The 16334-nt window shown below is 31.3% G+C and overlaps 1 long non-coding RNA gene across 1 annotated transcript in view; it reads left to right on the top strand.

The window, feature by feature from the left end:
• Positions 1–16334, top strand: part of LOC143917655 (uncharacterized) — a 160606-nt gene that overhangs the window by 97671 nt on the left and 46601 nt on the right. The gene's annotated exons all lie outside the window — the stretch shown is intronic.

Genomic DNA, 16334 nt, shown 5'->3' with positions numbered 1-16334 from the left:
TTCCTTTCGGACAGAGTAACAGTTGGCCTACTGGGATTTGAATCAGACGACGTACATACATGGAATTTTGATTTACTCTGTTCCATTTGGGCCTCACAGGGATGTTTTGTATTTGCAGTTGGTTCTTATTTATTGGAACTGGCTGTAATTGCAAGGCATTCCTTATGTTATATTTTGTATTTGATATTTTTACGTATCTGCTATTATAATTGCAATTGTTTTTTATGATTATGTAAAAATGTATTATTGTCTGTGTATATATGTACATATGTTTATATTTATTTTTATTTCTCTCTTTTCTTTTATAAGACATTCCTTTCTTTTTCGTTTTTTATAATTTGTAATTATTATTATTATTATTGTTAGTTTTTTTTGTGTATATATATGTTTTGTTTTTGTTATGTCTAATTTCTTTAGTTATTGTTTTGTTTCTTTTCTTTTCTGTTATATTTTTGACCATTGTGGCGCATTAGGAATTCATGTAATGGTCCAAACTTTAAATAAATAAATATTGATAAATATAATACTAGCTGAACCCGGCATGCGTTGCAATGCCGAAATAACGCGTACAATTCCCGTTCCCGTTCTCGTTCTCGTTCCCGTTCCCGTTCCACAGAGATAGATATATTTTTGACGTGGGCCATCCGCTGTGTGTTTGTGGCACAGCCCTGAATGGTCAGTACATTCAAGTGAGAGGTAGGCGTGGCGCGATTATTGTCACACTCGCGGCGTGATGCGTTCAAGTTGTCTATTGTTACTTTCGCGTCAGTAAAATCGTAATTACAAATATTATTATTAAGAGGTTTTTTCCCGTTTTTTTTTCACATAAATCTTCCCGGACATGCATACAACAAATCCTGAAAGTTCCATCGTAATCGGTTCAGTGGTTTAGAAGCCTATTCGAGACACACACACACACAGACACTCAATTTTATATATATAGATATCATCATCATAATCATCATCTACAGCCCCTCTCCATCCACTGTTGGATGAAGGGCTCTCCAACACGCGTCCATTCGCCTTTGTTTTGCGCAACTCTCATCCATCTCACTCCACACATTTTCCTAATTTCATCCACCGATCTTGCTTATGGCCACTATGCATTCTCTCGGGTACCATTCTAGCACTTCTTTTAACCACTTTTCATTCATTAGATACGTAACCCGCCCATTGCCATTTAAATTTCTTCACTCTCTCCACTACATCAACTACCCTTGTCATACTTCTCATCCACGTATTGTTTTTTCTTATCTCACCACTTTGTATATACATATTTAAATACATTCATATCTAATATATAATTTCGAAAGAGACTTTATTTGTATTTTTGGTTGGGAATCGAAAACTAGTTAATATTTCTATGACGACGATTCGAATGGTTGAATAGTATTATTTTTCGATTCAAATAAATTGAATAAAAAAACAAATGTATATTTACTATTAGATTCGCCATGTTTACGCTGTTTATATTACAAATACTGAGCGAAGCCGGGTAAAACAACTAGTGTATAATAAATCATGAAATTCAATTTAACACAATATTGTACATTTGTATATGACAGTTAATAGGTGTACCAAGATTTTTGACAGCATAAGAAGTATGCAAAATTTGCGATCTTAAGACTCTTTAAATAACACATAAAATGTTTTGAGATTTTTCTCCTATTATGCTGTTAAGCACTAACATTAGAATAATAAAAACTAACAATAGCAAAAACTTGTAAAAAAGATAATGGTCACATGTTGAGCAACCATTCGAATGTATTGTGAAATTTACGAACAACAAAAAGCTTTTAAAAATCAAAATCAAGATCATTTTAATTGTGTCTTAATAATATATGTATTTATCGTTAATTTCTACAGTTGCACATTGACCCATTTCAATATAAAGATATTGTTAGATTAATACATAAGATTCGAATTTGAATGGGATGCTAATGTGTTTATATATATACATAACAAGATAAAGAAACATCAGACGCATTCTTCAGAAGCGTGAAATTCTAGATCATTGTCTAATCGATAAAAAAATAGTTCTAAGAAAATTTAAATATATATAATACACAGTTAAGCGGCGATCAAACATTTTTTGACAACTTTGTGGAATATTGATACAGCAAAAATGGCAATGATCAAGATCCAAAAGTCTTAAATCGAAGTCATGCAGCGGAGTGACATGATAAAATATTTTATGGATGTACGGCAAATATGTTATAAGATTATACGACAGACTTATCAAAGCATAAGCTTTACGAGCAATTAAGTGCAAACTTTTACGTTTTGAATAGGCGTAAGATAAATGCGTTATTTACCCCTTAATTAAGTGTCGTTCTCGTCGTAAAACGGTTGCATTGATATCTACAAAGTTATAAAGTGCTATTTCGTAATAATTTTTATTGCATTATTAATAACATCGCACGGAGGTTAATTTCAAATTGAGCAATCGACACTTTGTATATACGTAAGTACATTTGTAGGGTCGAGCTTTCCACACCTTGGAATTTATTAATGAACTTTTCCACCTGAACACATATGTATGCATGTATGTTTGTCCATACAATATAAAATGTGACGCACTGGAATTTCCTTGTAATGTCGACATGTAAATTTGATACGTTAAAATGATTATTTAGCGTAATTTCCATGTGTGTATGATACGAATCAGAACATAGTTGCATAATATCAATTGCAATGTTTAAAAACAAATTCCTAATATATGTATGTACTTACATATTTGGTTTAAAAATCGAATCAATTTTTTTATATACATACGTAAAATACATAAAACCATCGGATTTATATATGTATACCTACATATGTAATATAATATATGTATGTACGTGATGTTGAACTTTGGCATCATTTAAAATGTATCTTTTATGTATTATTTTGTGTGTAATTTTATATGTAAATTAATATATCAAATTCCGTGCATGGACTTTTGGTTTGGACCGATGGATACTTGGCTGATTGAAATTTTTAATTGCTTTAATTTATTTCAAATCAGCAATGAATAGCGAATGGCTATGAACGATGATGACGATTATGAAAAACGGGATAAATAAAATAAAAATAAAATATCGTTGCAAATTATTATTTTATTTATTTGAATTATTATAAAATTAATTCCTTTGTTAAAAATAGTATAATAACAAAAATAATATTCAATAATAGCACACACATACATATGCACATACGTACTTTTGTTAGGTTCCTTTAGCTCAAAAGTGCCTTAAACATTGTTTATATCATCTACTATTAATTACATTCAAATATTATTTTCAAATAATTTTGTATTTTGATCGATTTTGAAAAAAAGATGCATTTTTTTACGTATGTATATGAAACGATAAAAATGAATATTGTTATTGTATCGAAATTATTCAAAGCTCACTAAATCAACTTCTTGTATAATAATCTAGCCAGCAGCGTGGAATAGTGATTAGCATATTACGCTTTCGAGTGGAGTGATCACGGTTCGATTCCCACTGTAGTAGTTGTTGGCCAGATCTTAATTTGCGACTCCTGGTCGATCGTATCCTTCCAGATTTTGCCAATTTTTATGATTTTCATTGAAACCATTCTTGTAAATTGGCATCTCTTTACCAATCCCTCTTGAAAATCTCAAATTATTAAGTGTCTTGAGGTTCGCCAATTTATATAATAAAATGCTGCAAATTTTTCTCAATAGATGTCACTGTGGATGATGTTTGTATGTTTGTATTAATTGAATTATTGTATTTTATCTGTATTAGTACACTCGTCGCTTTGGAGCGATCTGTAAAGACGAGTGTACTGTTCAATTGAAAATATTGATATTTTTGATAAATTTAAACAATTAAAAATTTCATTCAGCCGAATATCTGTCAACCTTATGTTTGTTCGGCCAACCGTCCGTCGGCCAAGTGTCCGGTAATCCCAAATTCGTATATGATCACTGGTTATTAAATTTAAAAGTTACTAATGCACTGTTATGAATAACTCACCAATGATTTTTACCTTATCTATGTATGTACGTAGTAACAATAGATGAAGTTTTGTGATCATGCGAAAATTCGAACTCGAGATTTTGACTGATTCGAACTCAGAATCGATTACTGATCACGTTTTCATGATCTAGAAAAAATGTGTGTGTGTCTGTCGATTTTTTGAACACCGTTAGTCCTATCGAACTGAAACTTAGTATCTGTTACTGAAGTTTTTATTGACACGATGTAAATTTTTTTTTAATTTTTAAGTTGACCGGAAATGGTACATCCCTTTATAGATGTCCTCTTTTTTTTAAGTTTTTGAATTCAATTATCCCCCAATCCGCTAACTGAATCGGACTGAATCTTTTTTACATGTAATAGAAATAATAATCTTTATTTTTTTAAATCTTTAAATATATTATATCAAAAAGTGGATTCAATATATTATATTATCTTATGATTTATTTTTATTAAATCAATGATAATTTTATTATTAGTAAAACATCTTAGAATAAATTTTACTTCGCACAAGTTAATACAATTAAAATTTTTTGGAATTATAACAAAGTAAAACTAATTATAAACAATTTCCACAGCTTATAAATCTTTCAACGAATTATATGCTTGACGTTATCACACACTATTCAGAAGCCACGTGACGGAAGTAAATCGCTCTCCGTTTAAGTCGACGGATTTCAATAGAATTAAACAATTACATAAAAAGTGGTTTTGTGAAAATTGGCAAAATCGATGACGTCGTCAAGTTGATTTATCACAGTTTCCCAAATGCGTACGATTCCACACATTATTATCTGTTGTAATCGGGCGTGAATAGCAGCGTAATCCGTCGCGTCGCATGGGCGTATTATTTTGCAAATCGAATGTTTTTATTTGAATTATTTATTGTAAATGTACTGGCAGCGATATCGTTTGTTATTTATTGACCTGAACGACCGGGGGAGGGGGTGAGGGGGGAATTATCGATAAAAGTTTGAGGAGTTGTGAACCGTGGCGCTCGGTAAGTGTACACCTTTCTACGCGCTATCGGTCATTACGATAAAAATGTAAATAACGCTTTCTTTATCGTGTGCGACTGACTGTCGACGACGGGCATTTATAGGGTTAATTTCGAGTGTATTTACTCAAAAAAAAATTGTGTGAACAACACACAATGTTCCAGACATACCGCACGGTGCGTGTTATTCACGTTGCATTCAAATACAGGTCAGTTTTCAACTGTTCCGTGAGTGTGCATGATGCAATTTTTACCTTGTGCAGAATCACATTGTTTTTTTTTTTTTCGTCAAATGCGGATTTGTCAATATGGATATCGCGTATTTGGGTACTCGGTTGAATTATTTGTTAAATAAACAATCGATGTTTTACGCGGTTGAGAATATTTCCAAATTTTTCGAAGCGATTCTCGGTAGGCACGTGAATTTGTGGAAATGGCGATAAATCAACTGATTTGTGTTTGCATATTGGTCAAATGCTAAGTGTGGATTGAAGATTTATTTTAAATGACAACATTTTAGAATCGTATTTCGTCATGTTGTCATCTTATTTGCCGTTCGTTTTAATTATGAATGAATAAACTGAATAAATTTCAGTTTATACATACCTAATTTTTTAAAATACCTACTACATATTCAAACTATTTAACTTTAACAAAAAAAATCATGAATCAAATACTTTTTTATAATTGATTGAATTAAAAATTGGTTCACATTTGAATTTTAAACTTTTTCTATATTTTTAAACCGTTAATTGGTTAGTCGTTGCATAAACAATTAAAATAAACAGCCAGCATATACAGGTCTAAAGACAGACGATTAATGATTATAAGAAATCATGGGTTATAATTTGATTTAATGGTCTGAGCTATGTATAATATGTACATGTGTTTTATTGGGGTTTATCTTGTTCCACCAACTTGCAATATCTCAAGACTCGTTTACCAAACTTTTTCGTCGTTGACATTTTATATATTTAAAACACGTAAACGAAAATATTTCACATAGTAATGTACTTATTTTTTTTAATATTAAAAAAATATAGTAAGAATTCACTTTTAAATGTTTTTTAAATATTTTAAAGGTGTATTAATAGCTTAAAATTTATGAATGATCATAATATGTCTCGTATATTAAATATATAATATACAAAACTCCTGTTTAAACAGACGAAAAGTTGAGAAAACGAGTCTTGAGATACTGCGAGTTGGTAGAACGGGGCACACCGGTTTTATTGTGCTCTATTACGCATCATGAAATGATTATTTATATTTGATGAATCTATTAGATGATTGTATAAATCCTTGTCCAAATTTTATATAAAGCTGTGAACGTTTTATATATAAAGGCATGAACTTATTCAATCACATTAATATTACTGATCAAACTGAATCAATCATGACACAATTCAAAATTATATAGTTATAGCTAACCATTCAAATTCAAAAGTCTGTTCCACTGTAATCAATAGCTGATTCATTTACCTATTTTATAATTAAGTTTTTATAATGAAAAGTTACATTTTTGTTGGTAAAAATAATGACTTCATTCAGTAATATTTTTAGTGTGTTCATAGCCTCAATTATGAACAGATTTATAGCCATATCAATTCCTAATTTGATATCATGGAAATATGACGATATTTTTATACCGTCATATTTCTATACAATAGCGGTATTTAATAACATGGCGAATGCGAAAGGACACGTTGAAACGTACAAGGCAATATAACACGCACGGGATTTACGTATTTTATAATCAATGAATGCAGTCGTAAAATGTGCAATAAAATTGTGCACGGTGCTCTGAAATCGAAGAATTTGTTATGAATACTTTCAACGTGTGGTGAGCGTTGTGCATATTGCGATCAGACGCGTGCTGGAAAATGAGAATTTTGCATCGAAAGAAATCAAAATTATTTACGAAAACGTCTAAAACAAGGAGTTGGATTCATCTAGTATTTTTTAATCCTATTCTCATGCACTGGACTTGTATTTAAGATAATGTTTTGGTCAATCGATGGAGTGTGTGTTTTGTAGCAGACGACCGTAGAACAAACAAACGCACGGCGACTGAAGAAGCCGCTCTTTCGCGAATATCATTCGCCAAACCAGCGATGCTCAATTGGGGTCATCTTTGTTGATAATAGTAATTTACAATCTGCCAAGATTCAATTCGAGCGAATGCGCGTCGTTCAGTAATGATAATAGTAATTAATTTTAACTCGCGATAACGATCCCATTGATAGTAGTGCGATAAACGCAAGAATGTCCGTATACGCCCCCATTGAGGACAAAGGTCTTTTTGATATTTGTTTTATTATTTTATATATAATAAACGTATAGTTTTGACTATCAATTAAATATGGAAAAGGCACGGATTGTCTGATTTTGAAACGAATTATGATTTCAGTTGAGTATTAAGAATGTAATCCTCCAAAGCCACCATTATATTTGTATACGCGGAAAATTGAATTAGTTTTATTTTTTATAGGAAAAAAATATTATAAAAAAATATAATCCACTAAATTTATTGGCATTGTTCAATAGAAGAATTGTATCAATCTAAAAACTTTTTTTTTTATATTTTTGAGCATATTAAATATACATATGTACTTAGGCAATCAGTGAAGAAATCAAGGCAAATGCTAAAGCTTGAAAATTATAAAGAGAAATTGATTAAAATAATTCAAATTTAGTACAAAATATAAGATAAGTATTTTATAGTAAAATTCAGTATGATGAATATAATTTTTAGTTTATTGTTTGTAATTTTCTTAGCGTTCAAAGTTATTGCTGAAACTCGTATAAGTTTGTGAGTATGTATTTATGTATATTTTTGGAGTTCTTTTATACTTATTTTAGTTATTTATTTTTTGACGTAGAACTACGCCTATTTCGATACACCAAAATATGTTATAATTAAAGTCGCTATACAAATATAGATCTGGAACAAAATGATTACTTTTATCTATATTTTTGAACGGAGCACAAATTAAGTAGGTATTTATGATCTGCATATTACTATTTATTCAATTATTTATATATTTTTGGAGTTTTTTTCATACTTGTTTTAGGTATGTATGATCATTTTGTTTTGACGTAGAACTACGTCTATTTTGATACACCAAGATATGTCATGATTTTAATCAAATATACAAATATGTATAGATCTGGAACATAATGATAGCTTTTATTTATATGTATATATTTTTGAATGGACTACAAATTAAGCTTTGTAATAATAATTAGTTGACCTGATTATCTACAGTCAAATTAAATTGCGCTTAAAATTCATGAAATGTCATAAATTAACGTAAAAAACGAGATCAATGATTTTCATAAAGTTCAATGACAACGATGCAATGATTTTTGGCATTTATTTTTCCGAAATAAATTTATAATTAGTTTTTATGTAGTTCTAGGTTCAAACACAGCAGGCGAGTCCATTTTTGCTGTTGTATTTTTTTAGTTCAAAATGTAATAAATAATGTATAATATTTTGTATGCGAAAATATTGGTGTGGGTATACTTTGTGCTAGATTTTAGCCATTCGAATGATTTTTTTTTCATAAATAATTTATCACCATTGTTGAATTGGACTTTCCAAAGTCCAAGCGAGGCTCAGAGGCGATCAAGTGCGGGGTCGCAGCCCGTCGAGAGTGAGACCCGCGTTAATGCTGTTTGGTTTGTAATATTCGTTATGTTTGCCTAAGGTTGCATCCGCGGTGAAAACGTGGTTAAATTTTTAGTCACTATTTATTCAAACCAAAAAATACACGACGAACGAGACCGAAAATCGGCCGTCAGAAAATTTCACATCAATAATTAATAAAATTGAAAAATTCCTACGGACGACGGATTTTTCAAATTTCCAATCAGAGGAGGCGCGCATTCGTGTAATGAATACCGTGGTAAATTCGAATTAATAAATATCGAAAGAATCAACAATGAATGACTCGGCGGTGAAAGGCCATTCGTCAACGATAATTTATATAGGCATTTTTCCAGAGACGTTCGAATTATCGAACGATTATTTTAAACAGCGACAAAACGTGAATTAGTGATAAATCGTAAGCGCACGTACCCATGAAAAAATAAATAAATTATCAAAGTTGTAATTTTTCATTCGATCAACCAAAAAAAAAAACAATAATAAATAAAAATAAACGTTTAATTATTTCCTATGTATGTATGTGGGTTTGACGTGACGCAATTGTACGAAGGTCGTTAGAATTTTTTGTTTTTTGGCAGCCCTGAATTATTATTTGTGTGTGTGTGTGTGTTATATTATGTAAATATCATCTCCAAGGTGTGCGAATACCGCAAACTGGCAATTTTATACCGATAGTTTATACTTGGAACTCATCGCTTTAGCCTTAACTGCGGTCACAGGTCTCGTTGGCTACGACTTTGTCAATGTATTGATTTTAATTAAAAAGTGAGCCAAGTCATCTTTGAATACAGCATAAATAAACAATCATTGTTGAAGAAGCTACTATAATGTATATAAAATAGCTTATATCTATATTATATATAAATACGTAATCTATGTATATATGTTTGTGTGATTTGTAGAACAATTTTATAACTAATGTCTAGTAGTAAAGAAATAAAGAGACGTATGAAATTAGGATGGAGTACATTTGAACGAATGAATGCGGTTTTTAAATAAAAAAAATGCCACTTTGCCTGAAGAAAAAGATCTTCGATCAATGTTTTGGCAGTGATGACGTATGGATGGGAAACTTAGACATTGAACGCAAAGTTGCTACACAAAGTTCTATGCACTCAAAGAAGTATAGAACGCTGTATGCTTGACATAACGAGGAAAGACAGGAAACGGAATACGTGGGTGAGAAGTGACTAGGGTTATGGATATGGTGGATAGAGTGAAGAGATTGCAATGGCAATGGGCTATAAGAATGGTGGAAAGCTGGAAAAAATAAGTGCTAGAATGGTACCCGAGAGAATTCAAAAGGGTAAAGGAAGACCGCAGGGAAGATGCGTGGATGAAATTGGGAAAATGTGTGGGTTGAGATGGAAGAGAGTTTCGCAAAACAGAGACGAGTGGAAGCGTGTTGGAGAGGTCTTCATCCAGCAGTGGTTGGTGAATGTATGTAGATGATGATGATATATTAAATAATGGGATATTTAATTTCATTTTGACACACATTTAATAATTAAATTTGAAATAATCTAGAATATACTTTGATCGTATGCAGTTTGAAAGTTATTCATTTTATATATGTACTTGAAATTTTTGTATGATTTAAAATTTATATCTAAATTTTGACAGTATATTTTTTATAATTGAAATATATATTCATATATTACCTTGCAAATAATAATTGATTAGAAAAAAATGTAATAATTGTAATGAAATTTGAGAAGGTTTTTTTAATGATCGGGCTCTTGTATATATTTATTATTTTTTATCTTGAACGTAACTTCAATGTATTAATTAATTTGATTATATAGAAAATTATATCCTTCACGTATAATATAATATATTTGACCAAATATGTAACTATATTATATATATATGTATGTACATACGAGTATACATATATGTAGAGTTTTCTAAACGACAAATTCGATTTTACAGTGAATGAAAAAAAAATTAAACACTATTAAGCGAAAACTGAAATAGAATATCAATAAAGAATTGCTTATTTTGATAGTTCCTATTATATTTTAAAATATAAAATCGATTAACCGTGATATATCTTAAATCTATGTAAAAAAACGTATTAATATTTAAATGTGACTATGCGGTGTCACCAAACTTGAACCAGGACTGTGGAGTCGGAATCGTTAAAAAATCAATCGGCTCTGACTCCGATTTAGCGTTTATATCCCATTTATTTTTTTACTTAATAATATACCTACATATAAAAATATTGAATTAATAAGAGTGACTCAACAATACCCGATGTATGCAGACCTGAGACACAGTGTTTGTATTTTTTTTTAAATCTTTTTCTCATGTTTAAATCAATACTTGATACATATTTAACAAATAATTTACGCCAAATATATTCAAACATGCATGCATGATTTTTTTTCAAATAAAAGCTAATGATTTACTTACTATGTATGTATGTACATATGTATGTACTTTTCTGCAGAATTCTGCATCAGTACTCCAGAGATATTCGAAAATTGATCGAACGGGAAAAGCACTGACACATTAGGTACATGTACAGTATTATGACACAATCCCGTATCAAAATCACGTCGATAAACAAACAAGCCGACGAGTTGGTAGTGCGTATGTTACGCCTGTAAAATCGTCATGATTTTATGTACTCATATGTGCGTCTGGTTCGTACGTTATTAAGTGCGTGAAGCTTCGCTGACACTCGCTCAGCGTGAGCCGTTGCCGACCGTCGACCTCCCATGGTTTGTTTTTACAGCCTCCTACCATCTGCATCCGCGGTAATTGCTGGCAAATTGATAGTGCAACACTCGATGCACTCGATGCATCGGGGAAAGCGACGTTTGGACACGTTGTTGGTGGCGTGGGTGACCTGCAATGCGAGTCCAAACTCGATCAGTCGGCGCCCGCTAGATCCAATTTTATGTGTGATTTCGATACAGAATTGAGTCTATATACATATTTATTTATTATTTTTATAATAATAATAACAATAATATGACCAATGTGACCTGACAGGTTGCCCCAAAGTGCCACACCAGTCTTACAAAAAAATAAAATAACAATGAAAATTACCAATCATTCATCTCATTCAAATATACTTGGGTCGAATATCATGAAACTGACCAGCTCATCAACATGACAATTGAACAGGTCCAAATGTTCATCTATCAAATTAAGGAACCGGAAAGCCTTTACAAGAGACGAGTTATTGAAAGCAGACGTCTTCGCAGGAATAAGTTGGAAAAGTAAATGATGACGCAAAGCTCTACCACAATTAGGGGCTTAAAATTTGAATTCCAATAAAATCGAAGGGTTGTTAATTCTTCCCTTTAATACTCCAAAGAAATATTTGTAAATGGCAATAATTCTTCTCGAAGATAGTGAGTCGAAGCCTAGCATACCTTGTAAAAAGGCAGTGGGAAGTAAATAGGGGTAATATATGTATGTTTGTATGTATGCGAGGATACGTGCTAGCGAAAATTTATCGCTATATGTGTATGATGGCATTTCATTATATGATAAACCATTAGTAGTAGTAAATAATTATTTATATTTAGGTGAAATAATTGACATGTCCGGTAGTAAAGAAGAAGAAATAAAGACATTGTTTTATCGCAATCGTTAAAATTTGAGCGTGTTCATTTGAGCGTCTTCAATCAATTGTTCTGGCGTACTTAATTCCTTTAACAGGTAAGAGTCAAATAAAATCCGCATAGCATATGTTTATTATTTTAATCTTTAATACAAAGTAAACATAATATACGTACAGTTCATTTTATGTACATCTTTTTATATGCAAATTTTCCTCATGTTAACTGAATAGTATTCGATGTAGATGGATTCAAAGTCTAATATCCTTACACAAAGAAAGTTTTTATGGCGATATTAGATATATGTAGATGTATTTTAAATGAATGGAAGAGCTTTTATTTAGATAAATATTGCGTAACAGTTGTAATGACATAGTTCGAGTATGAAAGGAAATGCCACACAAAGTCAAGTGGGTAAATAATCTCACTTTCGAAGGCGTCTGTTTTTCGGCTCTCCAATATTAATTCACACTCACTATCTGAATTTTAATATGGAGTGAAATTCGAGAGTGCTTTTCAGAAGAAATGTATGCAAGTTTGAGAATAGGGGAGTGCAAAATTTCCTTTCGAAATGACATTTATTCGTTAGATTTTTATTCGAAAATTTGAATTCCAATAAAATCGAAGGGTTGCCAATTCTTCCCTTTAATACTCCAAAGAAATATTTGGAAATAGCAATAATTCTTCTCGAAGATAGGGAGTCAAAGTCTAGCACACCTTGTAAAAAGTCAGGGGGAAATAAATAGGGGTAATATTTATATTTCCTCATATAAAGGCATCTAAGAAACTTTTTTTGAACATTGTATATGTATACCAAATCATTGCCACTTTTCAATCTGTATATCGAACAAGTATTTGCATACCCTACGTTAGATTTATAGACTCGAAGTTCCATGTCAAAGTTTGCCGTAGTATTACTTATGGTTTATCCGATTGCGGTTTAACTGAACGTGTGCCAACACTTCCACGGTGCATTTTAGAGGTGTTTGGTGTGGGTGGGTGGGTGTTCCTTTAAAGCAGCTTTGTTCAAACAATTCGATAGCCGCGTCCAAACAGTGAAGTGTCCGAATTCCGAGAAGGCACAGTTTGCCCATCTCGTTAAGATCTCCCTACTATTACACACTACTCAACGGGTTGCTGTGCCACATATGTATACCATATATCTATTAACTTGGCAATAAGATCAACGAGCTCTAAATTTGTAATCATACGGTGGATATTAATAGAGATTCATCGTCAGTTAAGTATCTCTAAAGGTCGTAATGACATTAGTCGTAGCTGTAGATGCTACGACGGACTGTACTCTACTGAAAATCAGTTATAACACGCCTATTTAAACTACATAAACTGAAAATAATGTAGTTCCAAAATAACACTACGTTCGTCGTAGATATTACTACAAACTGACAAGGAGAATCTATAATATGAAAGAATCACTAATAACCATACTAACAAGCTTGTGAAGAATCTCGGCAACAATAACAAGATGTCTATACCCTTCATTTATAAACTTAACAGATTACCAAAAACTATTATTTTTTTAATATATATTTTCTAATGATTCTATTATGGGTTGCCTATGCCAGTTATACTTGTTCATTTAAATTTATAGATCATAAATTTTAAATCATATTCAAATAGTAGTGACATAGTGGGTACTATGGTATTGCCAGTTTGATGAGGAAACGTTTCAACAATGACATAATAAAAATTGGCAAACTCTATCCAAATGGAAAATGATCGACTTGGAGTCAAAAATGTTCAAGTCTGATTAAAATAAATACTTCCGAATAAATTATTTTTCAATCGAGGTCAACCCAAGGCTTGAACGCGGGAACCTTTCGGTGGATAACATTAACGCAATCACCAAACTATGCTGCTGGCTATTTGCTTTACATCATCGAATTTTAAGAGTCTTAAGTAAAATATAATATAATGTATTATGAAATTTATAACAATTGTAAATGGGCTTTCGAGCTTTCTTCTCATCATGCCTTAAACACTAGCATTAAAATTAGATAATATTATAAATACTCACGAGAAAAATAATGTATAAGATAGGTAACGATCACTGGATCAGTTACTATTAAAATATACACTTAAGATGTATTATATACATATATGTGTATATGAACAGTTAAAAGCTTTTAAAAATCAATTTAATTTGCTATAGACTTATGTAATGGGGAAAATATATTTTGATTGATGTATTTTCTGAGAATCGCAAATCATTAGTCAAATATCAAATTTTGAGATCATACCAGTAATTTTTTTTATTGAATCGTTTCATAATTACCTACATATTAAAAAAAATGGCAAAGCTCACGGTTAAAAAAGTATTGTAATTTTTGATCTACATACTCCCACCATTTGCGCTTTCAGTCAGGTCAACCTCCCCTTCATCCCTCCATTTTTTATTAATATTATGTATGAATATATTTAAAAAAATTATACTATTCTTTTAATTTTTTCTCTTTTACTGTATTATCTGATACTAATCTTTTAATAATGGCGCAACAGAGTTAACTGTGATGCCAAAATCATCTGATATTTTTTAAAATAAATGAATAAATATTGTCTGGTTCATTATCTAATAGTACTTTCTAGTCATTGTGAAGTAATTGTGACAGATGATTTACTAAAGACTTATGTATCTGCCGAATTTTGCTCATATGTTTCTGGCTAGTATGGATTACATATCTTTCTTTCCACTGCCAGGTTAAATGAAACGGGGTATATAGGTACATAGAGACGTCTTGAGACAAGTTACACCATCGTGACAAGTCCGGCGGACCGGTAACGGGTAATAATTACCGGTCTCGTCATGGTGAAAACCAACACTATTTCGGTGTCAAAAGCGTCCCAACTTGGCAGACGTGATCTTTCCGAATCATTGGACATATCCAACATCCATGCGATGGAATTAAATGACGTGGTGAAAAAATAAATGAATATGGCGGAAAAAAATAAGCCACTTGAATCACCAGCGTGCAAATAGGCCAATGAGAGCTTTCAAGTGGCGACTCAGCGCGTGTGAGCTTACGAGAGCTTTTTTATTTGTATGGCGATGTTTCAAACTGTTCAATGTACATTATTCATTTAATTCAAATGTAAAAGTTCACAGTTTTATTGCTTTATTTTCTCCGTTTGAAAATTTAGTACAACTAATGCGATTTACTGCTGATTTTATAGTTGAGTAGAACCTATGATTCCGTTTCGAAGTGCTTACTTAGTATCATTATCGCATTCAAAGATTTCAAATTACAATAATATATACATATGTTATACGTATGTTACAGTCGAAGTGTATTTTCAGTTGTCATATATTCCAACTGGCGCTTTAGGTCATTATATTCGAATACAATTCAACTAGTTAATTATATCTCTGCAAGCGCAAATACGCTTTCAACAATGTGCTCCATTTATAATATAACAGTTGAGCTCTGATGTTTTAACGAATGCTTTCGAATTCAATAATGCGTTAATATTTCCTAGGTATTACGAATAAAGGCAATGAGTACTATTTTACTTTAACTCTAAGAATGTGTTCAAAACAAAAATGTGACTTTCCAACTAAATTTACTAGTCGAGTGACGTCTTAACTAAAACCCAATCTCTCCATCTAACCTGATATCTACTTATACATAGTTGAACTATATTTTAAGTTGTGATGTATTTTGACCAGTTGGAATGTAATTCGCCATATGAATCAACTTACGTGGATTAGACGGAATACATATATTCCAACTAGTTAAAATATATTACAACTGAAAACACAATTCAACTATAACGGTAGTTGGTACCAGTTTAGATGGAATATATTCCAACTAGTCAACATATATTAACACTGGAAGATACACTTCAACTGTAACATACATATATGTACATTCTTGCAGAAAACAAGTAAAATTTTGCTATCCAATAATAGTGTGTTTTTATACATACATATATATGTATATGTATATTCATAAGTTTATATGTATATAATCGTATGTACAGTTATGTATATATTGCAATATGAAAGCATTAAATTGTTGTGTTTGATTTTCTAATGGTTTATTATTGAAGAGTTTATGAATGAAAATTGTAGTTAT

Source organism: Arctopsyche grandis, chromosome 10 (genome assembly GCF_051622035.1).
Source record: "Arctopsyche grandis isolate Sample6627 chromosome 10, ASM5162203v2, whole genome shotgun sequence".
NCBI classification, from domain to species: domain Eukaryota; kingdom Metazoa; phylum Arthropoda; class Insecta; order Trichoptera; family Hydropsychidae; genus Arctopsyche; species Arctopsyche grandis.
Note: the sequence above shows the minus strand (reverse complement) of the source record. Positions and strands in the feature narration are given on the sequence as shown.